The sequence below is a fragment of the Camellia sinensis genome, chromosome 13, assembly GCF_055761805.1.
Source record: "Camellia sinensis isolate YWXY chromosome 13, ASM5576180v1, whole genome shotgun sequence".
Lineage (NCBI taxonomy): Eukaryota > Viridiplantae > Streptophyta > Magnoliopsida > Ericales > Theaceae > Camellia > Camellia sinensis.
This window is the reverse complement of record NC_138973.1, coordinates 28,606,968-28,625,416: the sequence shown is the minus strand read 5'-3', so window position 1 is coordinate 28,625,416 and position 18,449 is coordinate 28,606,968. Positions and strand designations below refer to the sequence as shown.

At 44.3% G+C, this 18,449-nt stretch overlaps 1 pseudogene; it reads left to right on the top strand.

The window, feature by feature from the left end:
- Positions 1-300: 300 nt before the first annotated feature.
- LOC114305190 (alcohol acyltransferase 16 pseudogene) lies at positions 301-10,752 on the top strand (annotated as a pseudogene).
- Positions 10,753-18,449: the final 7,697 nt, after the last annotated feature.

Genomic DNA, 18,449 nt, shown 5'->3' with positions numbered 1-18,449 from the left:
ATAAAAATGTTCTAATAATATGACAATTGACATTTGATGAATTTAATTTTTTATATGAATAATTTTTTTATTTAATTGTACAATATGAACGATTTATATCACTAAAATAAATCCAAATTAACTTGATAATTGATCAATTTTATTGTGATGTTGAGATTTTTAACTCATAAGAAAAACTGTTGCTTTATGCGATGGGTTTCTCATCTTCTACTTGATCATTACTCTATAAATACCTTTCAAATTCATATGACAAAGCACATATAGATATTACATCTTCTTTATTTCACATTTCCTCCAAAAATGGCATCTTCAACTCTTCCCCTAGTATTCATAGTGAGAGGACAAGATCCAAAACTTCTTGTTCCATCAAAGCCCACACCACACGAACTCAAACAACTCTCAGACATAGATGACCAAGAAGGTCTTCGTTTTCAAGTTCCAGTGATCATGTTTTACAAAAACAACCCTTCAATGGAAGGGAAAGACCCTGCGAGTGTGATTAGAGAAGCACAAGCCAAAGCACTTGAGTTTTACTACCCATTTGTAGGGAGGCTCGTTGAAGGACCTAATCGGAAACTCTCAGTGGATTGCACAGCCGAAGGGGTTCTGTTCATAGAGGCAGTTGCAAATGTGGAGCTCGACTGGCTCGGCGACATGGTACCACCAATTTGGCAGAGGCACCTCCTCTCTGCTAGACATCCTCCCTCCATTACATGCCCACACCACGAATACGACCAAGCACTAGCCAGAGCCGCCACCACCACCACCACGATCAACCGCTCTTTCTTCTTTGGTCCCAAAGAAATCAGAGCCATTCGCAACCATCTTCCCCACCACCACCACAGCATAATTGCCTCCACATTCGAACTACTACCGCGTATATATGGCAATGTCGAACACGCGCACTCTGCCTAGCCGCAGACGAGATTGTTCGCGTCTCGTGCATTGTCAATGGCCGCGGCAATAAACACGACCTCAACCTACCTCCTGGATACTATGGCAACGTGTTTACCTATCCGGCGGCGATGGCAAAGGCAGGAACGTTATTTATGCTTCCATTGGGATATGCATTGGAGTTGGTAAAGAAGGCAAAGGCACAAGTGAGCGAAGAGTATTTCAGATCAGTGGCTGATCTTATGGTGATGAAGGGATGTCCTTTGTATTCCTTGGACGCGAATAAGGATTATATCGTTTCAGATACAACTCGGGCGGGGTTTGATAAGGTAGATTTCGGGTGGGGGATGCCGGTGTTTGGCGGTGTTCCAAGGGCGATATCTTTGATTAGCTTTTTTGCACGTTTTAGGGACATTGGAGGAGGAGAAGATGGGATTGTGGTACCTGAGAGGATAATTTATATGAAAATTTGGGCCGAGCTGGGTAATGGGCCGTTATGGGCCACAGTGCGAAGGGCTGAGTAAAAAGGCCATGAAGTTACTCCGGTCCAAGAGAGGTGTAAAGTTACTCCGGCCCAAAAGAGGTGTAAAGTTACTCCAGTCCCAAGGAGGTTAACTCGGTCACCATACTAAAACTTATACCGGTTATGGCGCAGTACGGTTAGCTCGGTCTAAACCTTGCTAAAAGTTAGCTCGGTTTAGACCTACCACGGTTTGTACAGGAGGAACTGAGGTAAGGGCAGTCAAAGGACGAACCAAACTAAGGATAGTTCGGTCTGTTCTACGGCTAAGCATGGCCATGCGTACCTCGGCCACATTGGAGTCCGACCATGGTAAAACCATCTCACTTGGTTTAAACAGTGAGGGGGGTGTTGACGGATAGGCATTATCTTTCAGGAGTATGAATCCTAGGAGGACTCTACATGGAGGAGTAAGAGTCCTACTTGGATTGTGCCACATGGAACCTCTAAAAGCTCACCAACATCACCAATGGAGAGGTAATACAACTTTGATTCCAGAATACACAGAGCTTTTGTCTAGTTGTCTATTTTGCTGACTTAGGCATCGGAGGGGTTTCCGGCACACACCCGCCGGTTAGCTCACATTTGTGTTTTGAGGGAGTAAAGCGACAACGTTTGGAGGAACGCGGACTTGAGCAACAGGATTATACGAGAAGGTTTATTTCTTTCCCGTACAATTGGCGCCGTCTGTGGGAATTCAGACAAGAACAAAACCTCTTGATCAAGCTTTTCCTCTTTAGAAGCAATGGCGCACAATGAAGATTTGCCGCAGTCCGCCATCGACGGACAAACACCAGAAGGGGGGGCAAGACGTAAAGGCCTACCTTCTATCCCTCCCATGGCGGACTTAGAGCCACAACGACAAAATCCCAGGAGGGATACAAGGGGGAGGAGGCGGACTAACAGCCCCCGTCACTCTCGTTCACGAAGTCCTAACAGACAAAGGCGGAGAATTGATCCTCAAGTTCTGGAGGACCGCGTAAAGGAGCAAGATGAATTAATAAGGAAGATGGCGGCGGACATGGAGGCCATGAAGCGCCAGATGAAGGGAAAAGGAGTTGCGACAGGAGAGGGGCACAAAAGCAAGACGACTCTTCGCCACTCAGAAGACCGTGGAAGGCATTCCACACCATCACGAGCAGAGAGTAGAAGCCTCAGGACAGGCGATACTCAATCCACAACCTCCAGAACTCGTTACTCCAAGTCTGAGAGAACGAGATCATTGAGGTCTTACACTGAGGGAAGTACCTATCGACCCTCATGCTCGTTCCAGACGTCATCTAGGCAGACGGAGTTTCCAAGATCGTCCGATTTGCGGAACATGTTGGAAGAAAAGGCACGAAGGAAGGAGGATACTAGGGTGCGCAACCCTCGTAGGGTATCTGCCCTTCAACGGTTGGCTCCTCGGACGCATGGAAGCGTCGAGGTCGGAATGCCGTCTCCACGCCCTGCCTACGAACCAACGGACAAAGCATTAGCAAGGCTGCAGACATCGCCGTTCGTCCCGGCAATTGAAAACGCGCCCCTTCCTTCAGGTTTCCTTCAACCCAAATTCACCACGTACGAGGGGAAGACAAACCCCTACATACACCTAAGCCACTTCCGCCAGGTTATGGCAGTATATCGGCGAAATAAAGCTTTGATGTGCATCCTCTTCCCATCAAGCCTTGGTGACCTAGGCTTAACTTGGTTCGAAAAACTTCCAGAAGGCAGCATAGCCTCCTGGGCACAATTGGCGGAGGCGTTCGTCACGAGGTTCAGAACGAACACTAAAACCCCGGTGGAGATTGACCAGTTACTCTCCATCGACATGGGTGAAAAGTAGACACTAAGATCCTACAATAGTCGTTACTGGGAGACATTCAACCAGATTGGGGACTGCCCCACCAATCTCGCCATTGCACAGTACAAAAGAGGCCTTCCAGTCGGAAACAGACTAAGGTACTCAATCACCATGACACCGCCCCTCACCATGGAGGCCTTGATGGAAAGAGTGCATCAGCACATTAGGGTGGAAGAGGATGGCGCCCGTGCCAAAACAAAATCTGGCACGACCGTAGTACCAGATATAAAGACCACAGCAAAGATCAACGCAGTAGAACGTCTGAAGAAAAACGGACGAGGCAGGCGAGACAACGGAGAGGACCAGGATAAAAGATGGTTGAGAATCCACACAGCCATAACCACGGTATTCAAGAAACCGATCTACTGGATTCTGAGCAAAATACGCGATGAACCTTTCATCAGATGGCCAGCTAAGCTAGGAGAAGCACAGAAAGACTACGACGAAAGGTCACGATGCACCTTCCACAAAAAAAAGGGGCACCGCACTGAAAATTGCATGCCATTGAGACAGTATCTGGAGAAGTTGGTGGCAGCCGGTCACCTGGATAAATACATTGAAGGAGGGACGCAACCAGCCCCCCAGGACCACAATAACCCCAATGGAATGCCAATTGACACCCCACCTCAAGGAGTGATCAATGTGATATATGGAGTATTCGAACCTGAGCGTGTATGCGAGCTCAGAGGGTCGATCAAGAAGGCTGAGCACTTAAGGGAGGTACTAAGTGTCCAACCTACCATCAAAAAGGGGAGAATGGAGGCCATGAACGTCATGTCTTTTTCAGACAAGGACTTGGAAAGAATATACTGCCCTCACAACGATGCACTGGTCGTCACCCTCCGCGTCAAGGATTATGACGTCAAGCGAATTCTGATAGACCAAGGTAGCTCGTGTGAGATAATGCACTACGACACCTTCAAACAACTGAAATTAGAGGACAAAGACCTGGCACCAGCTGTATCCCCCCTGATCGGATTCAATTCAATGCCAGAATGGTCAGTCGGCAAAATTATACTGCCAGTCAGAGCAGGAAGCGTGACAAAACAAGTGGAATTTTGGGTATTGAAAGTCCCTTCCACTTACAACATAATCTTGGGAAGAACATGGCTCCATGCCATGAAATCAGTAGCATCATCCTACCATCAAGTAATGCGGTTTCCCAATGGAACCGGAGTAATTGAAGAGGTCTTTGGAGACCAGATTATATCCAAGCAATGCTTTGTCACGGCTAACGGCAGCCGCGCTGCCAAGAGATTTGTACATTTGGTGGAAGAACCTGAGAGTAATGAACTGTTCGCAGATGTCGGCAGAACAGCTGATCAAAAAGCGGTGGAAGATTTGGTAGAGGTAAGAATAGATGAAAAGAACCAGGATAAGTTCTTTTTGCTCGGTTCGTCGTTGTCCAGCACTGAAAGATTAGAGGTCTTCGAATTCTTGACCTCTAACATCGAAGTGTTCACCTGGACACCCTACGACATGCCAGGCAATGATCCAAACTTCATCAATCACCAACTCAATGTCCACCCATTTGCCAGACCAATCATTCAGCGCACTCGCAGATCGGCACTCCACCACGCCGAGATAGTGGCAGAAGAGGTGGGAAATCTGCTAGAGGCAGGAGCTATCAGAGAGGTGCACTACCCCAGATGGATTTCCAACACAGTCGTGGTACCAAAGAAGAATGGCAAATGGCGTGTCTGCGTCGACTATAAGACAGTCAACAAAGCATGCCCAAAGGACAGCTTCCCCCTACCACGGATAGATCAATTGGTAGACTTAACAGCGGGGCACAACCGGCTAAGCTTTCTGGATGCATACAAAGGCTACCATCAGATCGCCATGTACGAACCAGACCAGGAGGTCACGTCCTTTACAACTCCAAGAGGACTGTATTGCTACAAGGTCATGCCCTTTGGCCTAAAAAATGCAGGGGCAACATTCCAACGGATGGTCACCAAGATGTTTGAACCATTGTTAGGCAAAACAATGGAAGCTTACATTGACGACATGGTGGTCAAGAGCAAGGATAAGAATGACCATCTAAGGAACCTAGGTGAGATGTTCCAGATTCTAAAGAGGCACAAGTTGCGCCTTAATGCATCTAAGTGTGCGTTCGGAATAGGATCTGGAAAATTCCTGGGCTTCTTGGTGACCAACCGGGGGATAGAGGCAGACCCCTCCCAGGTCAAAGCTATTCAGGATCTGAAGAGGCCTAACTCAGTAAAGGAAGTGCAGCATCTCACCGGCATGGCAGCTGCACTCAACCGATTCATTAGCCGGTCGTCAGACAGACTACGACCATTTTTTCAAGCGTTAAAAGCCAAGTTCGAGTAGGACGAAGAATGCGACTGCGCCTGCGCCCTGGAAAGCTTAAAATAATACATGTCTTCTCCACCACTGCTGGTCACCCCAATACCTGGAGAAGAACTCTTCCTGTACCTGGCAGTCTCACAGCACGCAATTAGTGCAGTGTTGGTCCGTGCGGAAGAAATCCAACATCTGCCCATCTATTATGTCAGCAAGACATTGCTGGGCGCCGAAACAAGTTATTTACCACTAGAAAAGCTGGCCTTAGCCTTAATGATGGCATCAAGGAAGTTGTCGCACTACTTTCACGCCCACACCATAGTTGTCCTCACAGCTTTCCCATTAAAAGCTCTGTTTGAAAGAGCGAACTTTTCTGCGAGAATCTTGAAGTGGGCAGTAGAGTTGAAACAATTCGACATCAAGTTCCAACCCAGAACCGCGATAAAGGCCCAAGCTTTGGCAGACTTTGTTGCAAAATTTACCCCAGGAAGTCATCATATCTGCCCAGTCGACCTGATTGACACAACCGAACTAGGGACAGAAGTTGACGCCGAAATAGCGCAACCCCTGGTGCAGTATACTCAGTCAGACCGCATGGCAGACCAGAGTAAAGACAGCAAGGAAGAAGTAAATCAAGCTACACTGAGCCAAGACTCACCAACAAATAAAGACTTTATACAATCAGATAGCGAGGGGCAGGCAGTAAGCATGGACCTTGAAAGAAACACCACCGACATTCTTGACCCCACGACTTCATCTGACCCCTCCACTTGCTGGAAGTTGTTCGTTGGAGAGATATGGAAGCTCTTTGTGGATGGAGCATCCAACCGGCATGATGCAGGACTTGGCATAGTCCTCATCTCACCAGACGGCCTGGTTGTGGAGCAAGCAATCAACCTTGGCTTCCCAGCATCAAATAACGAAGCAGAGTATGAAACGCTTCTTGCAGGACTCAGATCAGCATTCTACATGAAGGCCACCGAACTAATGGTCTACAGCGATTCACAGTTGGTGGTAAACCAAATTTCTGGCGACTATGAAGCAAAGGATGACAGAATGGCCAAGTACCAAGAATTGGTCAGAACAGAGATCAAGAAATTTGAAGTAGTAAGGACAGAACAGATTGGCAGGGAGGAAAACAGCAGAGCAGACGAACTAGCAGGCTTTGCATCAATGGCAGATACATCCATCCCTCACCCACTACTAATTAACTACCTACCGAGATCAAGCATTGAGGACCCTAAAGTAGAAGAGGTGTGTTGCGCCGAATTAGGCCCCTCATGGATGGATCCCATTATACTGTTCTTAAAAGACGGCGTCTTACCGGAAGACAAGAAAGAAGCCAACAAAATTCGAGCAAAATCGCAGCGATTTTGGCTCTCCCCATCTATGGCATTATACAAAAAGTCATTCTCAGGACCTTACCTAAAGTGTGTCCACCCCAACAAAGTAGAAGCATTCTTGTTCGAAATACACGAAGGGGTATGCGAAAGCCACCAAGGGGGAAGATCGTTAGCCTACATAGCCATTTCACAAGGATACTGGTGGCCATACATGCAGGCAGACTCGGAAAAGTATGTGAAGAAGTGCGAGAAATGTCAAAAGTTCGCACACCACATACATCAGCCGGCCAGAGAACTCCTACCATTATCCAGTCCATGGCCCTTTGCAATATGGGGCTTAGACATAGTAGGACCACTTCCAACAGCGCCCGGTAACAGGAAGTTCTTTCTCGTAGCAACAGACTACTTCACAAAGTGGGTGGAAGTAGAAGCATTGGCATCAATCAAGGAAAAAGATGTAAAGAAGTTCGTCTGGCAGAATATCATTACTCGATTCGGCATACCTAAAGCCCTAATATCAGACAACGGCATCCAATTTGATGGCAGAATCTTTAGAGGCTTTTGTGAAGAATACAAGATAGAGTTCTACAATTCTACACCAGCATATCCTCAAGCAAATGGCCAAGCAGAAGTATCAAACAAGGTTGTCTTGGACAGACTAAAGAAAAGGTTAGAAAAGGCAAAAGGCAAATGGGCGGAGGAATTTCCTCATGTTTTATGGGCTTACCGCACCACACCTCGACGATCAACAGGAGAAACACCATTCTCCTTAGCCTACGGCATGGTGTAGACGTCCCCGAATGCCCTGGGAGGATGAGTCCCGTTCTGTTCATTTGGGGTTCACTACAGTTCAGGACTCTCAAATTGTCACGGTTCTAAATCTGAACCAAAGAGTCCAAATCCGGCAAATCGTTTTTGAGAAAACAGATTTCGAAAGAAGTGCCAAACATGGACTGCTTTGCCAGATACAGAGTCGCCACCTAAATGTTTTATTTTGGGGAAATTTAGGAAACCCTGACTCGTTTGCCTAAGGCCACGTGTCCGTCATCACCAAAGTTGCCTCGGCTCGGGAACTTGGGTACGATTGGGGAAGGTCACTTTGTGAGCACCCCCGCTCGCCCGATCAAAGATCGGCCTCTACTAACCATGATATCTATTTTTGAAAACATTATGCGTTCTTATGCCGGTTATTAGCCTAGATTTACTATGTGATGCGCACAGCATACAAGTATAGACTGGATCGCCTGAATTGGAACAAAACATTTCATGTTTGTTTATTTGAAAATGGTTTGATGGTGCTACCCGCAAGTAGGCTAAGACGTGGATTTGCCACCCTCGGGTGGGCTTAGGAAAACATGATTTTGCCACTATCTAGTGGGCTTAAAACTCACAGTGAATGAATTGTTCTAATCCAAATAACCCAACCTTCACCCACAGGCATTCAGGCAGTTATATCACATAAGCAATCAACCTCATGGTAAGCATGCTATCATGGCAGTCACTCACACGCATCCAAGGATGCTAAAGCATAAAACTTACCGAGTACTCCAAGCCAAAACAGAAGCTAATTAGAAATCCATGCATGATCCTGTTTATACAGAAATGCCTAATGCAACACATGCAAAAGTGCAACTATAGCAGGCTCGGCTATTCTAGACATGGCATATGAAATGCTACAGCTAACATGTATTCAACTTGGAATTGAAAATACAATGCAGTTAGTATGATGCGCCGAGCCCGGTGCATGCAAAACAGACGAAATGAATGCAAACATGCTATCATACTGTATGCTAATTGAAACATGCCCTAATCTAACCATCATAAGCGGGTAAATAAAAGGGAGAAAGATGTGAGGTTGGAAGACATACATCACACACATGCACACTTATTACAACATTACCCTCGCGCAGAGGGTCCGAATAAATAATATACAGTCCCAAATGAATAATTACAGTACAAATATGTACAAAACCCTAATTAATTAATAAATTAAACCAGGAAGTAGTAAACTAGCATGCAAGCTGGGGACTGCCTCGACTCTGCTCCGAATGATGAATGATGCATGCTCTGGTTGCTTCTGTCGGAAAATCCCTTGTGATGCCCCGGTTTGCCTGTCACACCCCAAACCCGCCCCTAAAAGTTTGGGCATGACCCGTTCGAAAACGAACACTTAACCTGTTGTAAATAACATACGGGGCCTCATCGGAAGCATAAAGTAAGAAAATAACTATGCATATAAATTCCATTGAGCTACATCTACATGCCAGGACCTCTTATACATCACATTCATCATGGAAAATAGATAAAGCTCCAAACCATATTTTGTAGCATCGGTGATAAACAAACATACGTATGGACCCAGCCCCATCATTGGGTTTATACAAAAATCATTGAAGTTCTACGTCTTCAACCTTAAATGGGTAATCAAAATTAAGCTAACATTTCAATAGACTTTACAAAAATAAATGGCTTCGTGTAGTGCCTGAACCCACGAAGGTTGACAAAAGAAAATGGGTGTCATGACTAGGACTGACCACTTGGTTGGTTACCTACAGAAACAGACATTAAACAGAGTAAGCCAAGCTCAGTGAATAGTAATACATAAATAAAACGATGCTTAACTTGAAACATAACACATAGCAATGCATACAAAGATGTAGAGTTCACATAGTTAGTCTGATTCTGTGCTGAGTACATAACGGCCTTAGGTTCAATCTTGCAACATAAACATGGTGGCTATAAGCCCTTGAAACATGGTGGCACGAGGCCCTTGAAACTTGTGGCATAAAGCCCTTGTAACATATGGCACTAAGGCCCTTGAAACATGTGGCATAAAGCCCTTGTAACATATGGCACTAAGGCCCTTGAAACATATGGCATAAAGCCCTTGTAACATACTGGAAACATGCCTGAAACATGCTTGAACATCATTCATTAATTCAAACGGAACATATCATAACTAGAGCATTTCTTGTTGTATCATGTCATTATCGTACGCTTAACAATGAGAGACTAATTCACATTCTCATGAGGGTCACACAATGATGCTAAACTTTGCACTTATATCGTAGATTCTGGATAACTTCCAATTCATAAGCAACGTAGCAAAATAACTTCAATTCATCTGGATACACATAGCTACTCTTATATTTACTCAGAATCCATTCTTCAAGAATGAACATAAATTCTTTGGGTAAATGACTTACTTTATGTGCTCTATTAATCAATAGCATACACCTTTGTTTAATCATTCTTTTATGTTAACATAGTTGCCTTGCCTTGTAATTAACAAAGTCCTAATGGTAACCGTTACATCATTCCAATGAGTTGACATAATTAACGTAAAGTTAACAGGACATTCTTGATAATTAGTAACGAAAAGTAAGTACATTTTCATTAGATTATAGATGACTTTATTGGTTTCACAATTTCACAGCTCGGCCCTTGGCCTGAGGGGTTCACACATTCACAATAGCCTTTGGGTTTCATAGATTTACAACTTATCACATCGGCCTTCGGCCCTTTGGATTCACAAGTTCACAAGTTTGGCCCTTGGCCTCATAGCTTTATAAGTCACAAGTCGGCCCTTGGCCACATAGGTTTGATCTTCATGAGTTCTTTTGATGTTTTCATAATTTCATAATGTTTCTCACATAACATACATAACTTCACAAACTCTTTTGAAGTTTCCATAATGTCACAGTGTTTCTCACATAGCATACATAACATTTATGTCAACATAATTCTTACGACGAAGATTTAACATCAATAACAATAAATGGTTAAAGGTACATCAAAGTACTACTACTCACAGCGTTCAGGTGCTTGATCCGTCCCTGTAGCTGACCCTATACAATTCACATAATTCAAACATAATTCATCATAGTACAACACCAATCAATTCACTATGAGTCAACACAACATAATCCAACAAAGTCAATATCACTTAGTTCATCAACACCATTTGTAATTTAACATAATTCAAAATAAATCCTTGAATCCCATTTCAACATTCCAAAACCAAGTTCATATCATTCATACCATTAATAGATTATTTCCCCAATTTTCCCTTCACATGATAGCATGAATTTCAATATTCATAACAAAGTTCATTCGCAAATTTTAAACATAATTTTCAAACATTTCCAAATTCTAATTAAACTTGAAGACATTTAATTCAATACCTCAATTTCATTATTCTACTTTCAATTTGGACCAAAACATTGGGTATCATCATTAATCAACCTAGGGTTTCAAGAAAAATGATGATTTTTAACAAAAATTCACACTTCTTAAATCACCACTTTTAATTCCAATTTTCCCAATGATTCTACTTCTAGGATTCACAATTCATCATTTTAACCCGCCAATTTAACTTCCAACATCTCAAACTCTAAATCCCCAAATCTCATAATATGCCTTAGATGATAAAAATGAAGATTTTTACATTAATATACTGAAGTCACCATAAATCTATCCATAGATGTAAGTATTGAGGAGATCTAGAACCCCTACCTCGAAGAACAAACAAAGGAGCGAGCTTGGATGAGATTCCACCTCAATTTTCGAAATTCGATCGGTTGGAAATGTTGACCCTTTCTTGTTCTCCATCCTTGATACAAGATCCATGGAGGATTTGTTGATAAAAGTGGAGGAAATCAAGGTTTTGGAAGCTAGGGTTTCGGACATGGAAGAGGGGAGAAGAAGAGAGGAAAAGAAATTGCAAGGAATGGTCCAAAAATCCCGTTTTTGAGCTGCTGTCCCGCACAGACCGCACGTGCGGCGCTATTCCCCGCACGTGCGACTCTGCTTCCAGCACAGATGTGAAAACTTCAAACGGGTATAACTCTCTCATCGGGACTCCGTTCTAGGTCGTTCTTGTGTCAAAATCGAAGCCCCGGAAATAAGCTTTCCAATGGTTCTAACCTCACATTCAAATTCAAAGTGTGAAAAAAGAAAAGGACAAATGAATGACGGCTTATCGTAGGTTAATTATTCGAATTAAATTCGTTGGTCCAATCTTACTTTACCATCATACCACCACCTCAAACAATACCCCAAAATAAGGTAAGAACATTCCAAATACACTATTAAGAATGTCATAAATGAGCCCATGCTCGAGCGGAGGGTAAAAAAATTCCAAGCCGATACAATAAAGGTCGCCATAACTCAGCAGATAAGTCTTTAATTCTGATAGATATAGTTGAATTAAAACACATTAACCCCTAATTAAATAAGGATGACTTTCTATACGCATTTTGGGGTCATTACATTGCCTCTGTTTGCAATTGTTCTTGGAGTGCGTGCCAAGCTCCTGGAAGGCTGCCGATTTCTGATTTGCTGCAACAGAGAGCAACAAAGGGGCATGGCAAAGTATTTTCACATATGTATGCATGACTACTCTTCGGGGAGTGTAGTCCTCGATCCTCGTGCCACCAATCACGCATATCGATGCATGATGGCTGAGGAGTCGAATTGCATGACTCAATATGAAATGAATGCACATATAAACACAATAAGACCTAAACTCCATCATGGATAATCTGGAGCGTCGGTGACTGGGAATTGAGACACGTTCTGTCACTCGAAGTACGAAACGTCCCTCATTTCCCGTTCTTGGGCTAACTCCTATCCCAAGCACAATGCAATATGCATGACATGCATGAATGCAACTAATATACAACCTAGCATGCACAATGCTATGAGATGGCATACACAATGCACGATGTAACAAGGCATACACAATGCTCTAACATACAACCTAGCATACGCAATGCTATGAATCGAAATGGCATACACAATGCATGATGGACTTACACCAACATGAGTGAACCTCGGCCACACTCACATCAGTAGCCATGAGATGAAAATGAGACTCTCGAAGTACGCATACGCATGCACGCAAACTGAGGACCGAACCTAAGCATAACATGCAACTCTAACAAGGCATGGCAAGGCATGGAATATGGTATGCAAACATGTGAATTTTAGCGCTGAAATATGCTACAAAACAGCCCCGAAACATGGAAACATGGCACCCGATGCATGGAATGAACCCCGAAACTCGAACTAGGCACATGGAATGACTTACAGCTATACAAAGCATGCATTATTTGATCATGAAGAATGAAGAAAGATGCAATACATTCCCAAAACATGCATATTTTCAGTTTATAACAAGTCTCAAAAATGAACACAAATAGGGCTAATCTATCATGCAAAAATGGCCCCAAAATAGAGATTAAACACAAAGGGACAGCAAATGGCCCCAAATGGCAAAGAGCCCTTCAACAAATTTGAAGAGGGGCTCAAAACAGGGCACTTTACAGTTTACATCAAGCCACGAAAATAATCAAAAATAAGGCCAAACTATCATGCAAGAAAAGGCCTAAAAGAGGAGTAAAGAGACAAGTGGCAGCTTCTGTTTTCAAACAGAGGAGAGCCCTTCAAAAATGTTGAAGAGGGTCTCAAAACAAGATATTTTACAGTTTAATTAAAGGTCCAAAACAGCTCACAAATAGGCCTAAAATACTATGCAAAAATTGGCCTAAAAGAGAGATAAAGAAGCAAGTGATAGCAGGAGGCCTCAAACAGAGGAGAGCCCTTTAACAATGTTTAATAACGGCTCAAAACAAGATATTTTACAGTTTATGGAAAAGTCCAAAACAACTCACAAATAGGCCTAAAATACTATGCAAAAATTGGCCTAAAAAGAGAGACAAAGAAGCAAGTGGTAGTAGGGGACCTCAAACAGTAGGAGGTCCTTGATCAAACATGAAAAGGGGCTCAAAATATGACTATTTACAGTTTGGGTTGGATCCCAAAAAAGCTTGTAAGTATGGCTTAGATAGCATGCAAAACAAGACAAAAAAGGGGAAAAAAAGGGACTCACCCTTGAAGCCTAGGTCTTCAACAGCTTTTGGTCCAAGAAATGATGCACCTAGCCTCTGGAGATGGCCTTCAAGTTGCTGGAATGGAGGTGGAGGGGTGGTGCTATGGATTGGTGTAGAAATGGCCAAGAACCAAGGGTGTTTTGAGGGTTGGAATAGAGAGAGAGGGAGATTTAATGCAAGAGCTCCAAAACAAATTTTTGTAACCCTCTAAAATGCAGCTGGGGGTGCTGGTTATATAGGCCAAAGAATGGAGGAAAGGGGGGGAAAATGAATTCAAATTTCCCCCCCAAAAGAGTCTCCATCGGATACAGGATCTGGGGGGAAAAAAAGGTCAGATTTGTAAGGAACCAGGTGAGGGGGTCATGGCCGGCCAGGTTTTGAGGGTTTAGGTGGTTGGTCGGCCACCTCCCCTGGCCGGCCAACCAAGGGTCAAAAGGGGCAAGAAGAATTACTGCCCGGCCACCTCAAAAAGGTGGCCTCCCATGTGTGCACAACACAACTATGTGGTTGGAACCCAGAAAAAGTGAACTAGGACAGAGAAAAGACGATTTTTTAGAGGGGGTCAAAAGGGTCAGGCGCAATTACTGGTCGGCCACAACATATTGGTGGCCTCCCAGGTGTGTATAACACAAATATGGGGTTTAGGGTTCAAGAAAGTGGCCCCGGGGTGGTCAACATTGGCTTTCAAGTGAGGAAAACGGGCGTCAGAGAGCGATGAAGAAATAAAGCTGGCTTTTCAGAACAATGGCCGGCCTCCCACCCTCCTACAAGCTTCCTAACTATGAAAATAAGGTCTCCACCAAAAATGAACCAAAACGGATGCAAAACGGAGGTTCGGGGACCGAAATGCACGGCCCGGGGCCCCGAAAATGGGCTGTTAAGCACCGGAGGTGGCGTTCGACCACGAAGTTGGTCTCTCGGGCCACAGTGTTCCTCAAAAGGGAGGAAATAAGGTGTATACCAAAAACCGGAGCAAACGGAGATGGTTAGGCGGTCCCGAACCGAGGCACGCGACTGTCGGCTCCGAAAAACCGGAAATCGGGCTCTAAACGGGAAAAATGGCCTACGACCACGAAACGTAGCCTACGGCCACTGGGAGATGATCTACGAGACCTCTCCCTCCCTTTGGGAAGAGAAAATAGAGAAAACAGAGCCTGGTTCGCAAATCGAGGCAAGGCACGAAATAGTCCGAAAGTCCGGAGACAAGGCTCGCAGCCGAGACTCTGAAACTTCAGAATGAGCACAATATGCAATATCACCGAGCGCTCAACTGGTGACGTCTGAGTCTTAAGGTCGGTCAAAAATGGGGTATCTACACATGGAAGCAGTAATCCCACTAGAAGTTGGCCTCCCCACAATTAGAAGCGAAAATTTTGATCCAGACTTGAATGGAGAAGCCATAGCATTGGAGCTCGACCTTACCGAAGAAAGAAGAGAAAAAGCACTGATTCACATTGCCTCATACCAACAAGAGTTATCCAGGAAATACAACAAAACAGTGCATCAAAGGCAATTCAAGATCGGAGATTGGGTGCTGCACAAAGTAATGGGAAACACCTTGGTCCCAGGAGATGGAAAATTAGGGCCTAATTGGGAAGGACCCTACAAAGTGGTCGGATTAGCTGGCAAGGGGGCATACCACTTAGAAGATGAGGACGACAAAGCAATTCCCAGGCCATGGAACACTGCCAATCTCAAACTATTTTATTTTTAGCTTTTTTTTTTTCAAAATACTTGTAATTTTCTTTTTTTTCCCCAATAAAACAAGTAGTTTTCTTTTCAACATAAAAGTTTTATTCCGTAAAAATTATTTTAGTAAGTTAGGGATATTAAAAACATGGTTGGCTGAAAAAACCAACACCCCTCCTAAGCCCAGGATAAAGGATCCAGGCTGCAGGACGTTTGGTCGGAATAAACCAAACACTTTACTTTAGGTTGGCTGGACAAGCCAATCTAAAGGTTGGCTGAAAAAACCAACACCCCTCCTAAGCCCAGGACAAGGATCCAGGCTGCAGGACGTTTGGTCGGAATAAACCAAACACTTTACTTTAGGTTGTTTGGAAAAACCAATCTAAAGGTTGGCTGGAAAAACCAACACCCCTCCTAAGCCCAGGATAAGGATCCAGGCTGCAGGACGTTTGGTCGGAATAACCAAACATTTTATTCTAACTTGGCAGGAATAACCAATTTAGAGGTTGGCTGAACCAACTCTTAGTACTCTTTAGCCATAGTAAGGACATCGGCTAAAGAGTGGTTGGCTGGATTAAACCAACTTTTAGTACTCTTTAGCCGAAGTAAGGACATCGGCTAGAAAGTGGTTGGCTGGACTAAACCAACTCCTAGTACTCTTTAGCCAAAGTAAGGACATCGGCTAAAGAGTGGTTGGCTGGATTAAACCAACTCTTGTACTCTTTAGCCGAAGTAAAGGACATCGGCTAAAGAGTGGTTGGCTGGACTAAACCAACTCCTAGTACTCTTTAGCCGAAGTAAGGACATCGGCTAAAGAGTGGTTGGCTGGATTAAACCAACTCTTGTACTCTTTAGCCGAAGTAAGGACATCGGCTAAAGAGTGGTTGGCTGGATTAAACCAACTCTTGTACTCTTTAGCCGAAGTAAATGACATCGGTTAAAGAGTGGTTGGTTGGACTAAACCAACTCCTAGTACTCTTTAGCCAAAATAAGGACATCGGCCAAAGAGTAGTTGGCTGGATTAAACCAACTCTTAGTACTCTTTAGCCGAAGTAACGACATCAGCTAAAGAGTGGTTGGTTGGAAAAAACCAACTTAGAGGATGGCTGGATTAAACCCTTATTACTCTTCAACCGAAGTAAGGATATCGGCTAAAGAGTGGTTGGCTAGTAAGCTCAGTCAGATTGCTCAGCTGAGACCGGAATAAAGTATCTCGGCCGAAAAATATTATGTTTCGTTCAAGTTGCAGTTAGAAAGCAAGCACAAACAAGAAAGTAAACCGAGATAATAGTTGGAGCAAAAGAATTCATCGAAAAACTCATTACAAGTGCAAGCATACAGATCAAAACCGGAATAAGTGTCGAATACAAAAGATGATTTTCATTGATCAAATTCAAAGCAAAATACAAAGGAGGGGCCTCAGCCCAGTTACAAGACCAAAAGGAAAGAAGAAAATATTGAAAACAAGCAAATAAGAAAAGTAAGTACAGAATCAGTTGAACAGATCATCAAGATTAACATCAATGTCAACACGAAGACCGGTTTCGAGCGGTAGATCGGTCGCGGTTGATAGCTCGGTGTCTATTGGAAGCACAGTTTCAGCCGTCAGGTCTTCAACCGTTGGCTCCAACCGAGCTGATTGATCGTTGGCCTGATCCTTGACGACCGGGGTATTATTGGTCTCGGTGTCTTCATCATCATCTGAACCCTCAAGAAACTGTTGTTGGACGGATGTAGCGTACTCCGCCAGCGAGCTCGGTATGAAGTACTGAGGAGGATTGTAGACCTCGGTCTCAGGTTCACAACCGAGCTGCACCACGGCTGCCCTCCAACCGCATTTAAAGAAAAGATCTTTAGCGGCCTCACATTGTCGCATGTAGAGGGCCTCCCCCTCCTTGAAGCCTTCAGCATTTGCATCATTCACCTTCTTCGATAGCTCGGCAATCTCTGCATTTTTCTTTCCTTCGAGCTTGACTAGCTCGCGAAGGTACTTGTCCTTCATCACGGTCAGCGCCTTCTGTTTATCAGCATTAGCCGAGGTAACTAGTCTGGTTAGACGAGCTACCTCGGCCTCTAGCTCGGCTGTCTTCTGTTTGGATTCTTTTAGCTCGATGGTTTTTTCTTCAACTTCGGCCATGGGTTGCCTTGCTGTTTTGCGAAGCTCCAGCACACGCTTATGGGCGATATGGCTCTTCTGCATGGCCTGCACAAGAAGGAAAGACTTGTAATCGAACCGAGATAAAAGTTGTGCAAATTAAAAAGGTTAACAGAAGATGCTACTTACAAGCACCATGGATTTGGTGGCTAAGCGGATGGCCTTTAGCTCGGACAAATTTTTGTGATGTTCCATGTCTGCTGGAAGGCAGACACTCTTGGCAAGGTTAAACGCCATTAAGTGATCTTTCTCAGTGACCACTGAGTCTGTGTCTTGTATATCTCGGTTCTGAAATGTAAGTTTGGGTGCCCACTTGGAGGAGCTAGCCCGGTTAGAGCCCTCTGGTTGGTTTTGGTTGAGAGGGCTCAGTGGAAGCATGGTTTCGTCCTCATCGACAAGGCATTGCTCGGTTTGGGTAGTCCGGGCGCGTTTGCTTGGGCCTGATGAAGAAGGTTGTTGAGATGGAAGGGCCACCACTATTTCCTGAGTCTGGTTGGATGGTGGTACTTCGGCTCGGTTGGTTTCGGTTAAGAGGGCCTTCACTCTATTCCGCTTTGCCATTTCTTCTTCTTCGGTAGTGCGAACCAGCTTAATTTGTGGCAAGTTGGGGTCCGGTTCGAGAGAGGCTTCCAGTAAGAAGTCTGTTACTCTGGCTTTATGTCGGCCGCTGTATCTGTACGTCGGCTCAAAATTCAGTAGTTTGGCCCAACTTCTTTCCGAATACCGAAGTGCAGCGCGAAGTGTGTTTAGGTTGGGGTAACTATACAGTGACTTGAGGTGGGCTGAATCTGCATAAAGAAGA